This window comes from Penaeus monodon, chromosome 15 (genome assembly GCF_015228065.2).
Source record: "Penaeus monodon isolate SGIC_2016 chromosome 15, NSTDA_Pmon_1, whole genome shotgun sequence".
NCBI classification, from domain to species: domain Eukaryota; kingdom Metazoa; phylum Arthropoda; class Malacostraca; order Decapoda; family Penaeidae; genus Penaeus; species Penaeus monodon.
Genome location: NC_051400.1, coordinates 26,290,163 through 26,291,472, shown reverse-complemented (window position 1 = coordinate 26,291,472; position 1,310 = coordinate 26,290,163). Strand labels below are relative to the sequence as shown.

The 1,310-nt window shown below is 33.0% G+C and overlaps 1 protein-coding gene across 1 annotated transcript in view; it reads left to right on the top strand.

Annotated features, from left to right (window-relative positions):
• Window positions 1-207: 207 nt before the first annotated feature.
• LOC119581865 (HIV Tat-specific factor 1 homolog) overlaps window positions 208-1,310 on the top strand; it is a gene marked incomplete in the record, with an annotated part of 22,018 nt that continues 20,915 nt past the window's right edge. The window contains 1 exon segment of the mRNA XM_037930022.1: window positions 208-299.

Below are 1,310 nucleotides of genomic sequence, written 5' to 3'. Positions count from 1 at the left end.
GTTTATGTTCGTTTTCTAAGAATTTCATACAATCCATATTTATTCTGGTAAGTTAAATTTTAAAATTCTTTCTGGTAAAATTCATAATCATTTTCGCCTTTAATTATATATTATATATTAAAAAGAAAAATATTAAGGCCAAAGAATAAAAAGAATACTGAAATGTATCATACTTTTACAATACTGATTAGCCTCCTTCTTTATGTTCAGGAAACACCGACGTCAGATTCGCTTGATAAGCGACGGAAAATTATTCATTCGCAGTTGAATGTGGACGAGGCAGGGAATCGTGTGTTTGTGTCGGTATCTTGATTAATTTACGTCAAATGATATTATGTATGCACAGAATTGCTATTGTATCTTGTTGGAAGTTAGTAATTAGCCATTTTCAGCTTTTCTGGACGTGACAGGCTGCCGTATTAAAAATGGAGTTTGTGGAGGAGGAATTGGGGAATATTTTCTAGTGCATCATTGTAACATTTATTGTTATTTATTTTCCTAAAATATGGATTATTAGACATTTTCTTTCGGTAACAATAAGGCTCCCGTCTTCATTGCCAATAAATATGTTGATAGACTAACTATTATGTGACTTTATGGTAATTGTTCTGTGCTGACCAACTGCAGCGATGATATTGGTCAAATAGTTTTGGAATGTATATACTTCATAAATAGAATTTTAAGGTGAAACGTTGAAGAAGCTCCTGTAAGAAATTAAAGAACTTAATTACTGTATTACTACAAGTAATAAAAATGTATATCCACACACCATGTCTAGAGAGCTGTGTTCCCTGTCTGTGGCTAAAAGCTTGTATATGAGAGTGAAAGCTAAAGGCAAGTAGTTAGAATTACTCTAGTGTCTGGCTAGCTTAGTGTCATGTTAACCTTCAACCTGGATGGCCTTCATTCAGGCCTAGCTAGGCATAGGGAGATCAATGTTGGTAATTTCACTTCTGAACATTCTTGGCACACGTCTGCTATCATGTGAGAACTTAGTTTTGTGCATTGACCCATGAATATCACATACTTAGTTCTATATTACATTTACCATTAAACCTCAGTTTCCATAGCACATTCCACGCCCTCTCTAGGTAACAGGATTGCTGTGTTTATTGGCAAAGACTATGACTACTATGAGTGGACAGCACATAGGCGGGAGTATTGTGTTATAAATAATTATTTTTGGTATAGTTTCATAGATATAACATTTGATTATTGATAATTAAATTATATAAGGAATTTAAATTATGTTTTGCCAGACTGTAATGTGTAAAAGATATGTAAGCAAACTATATTTCTAAATATCACTT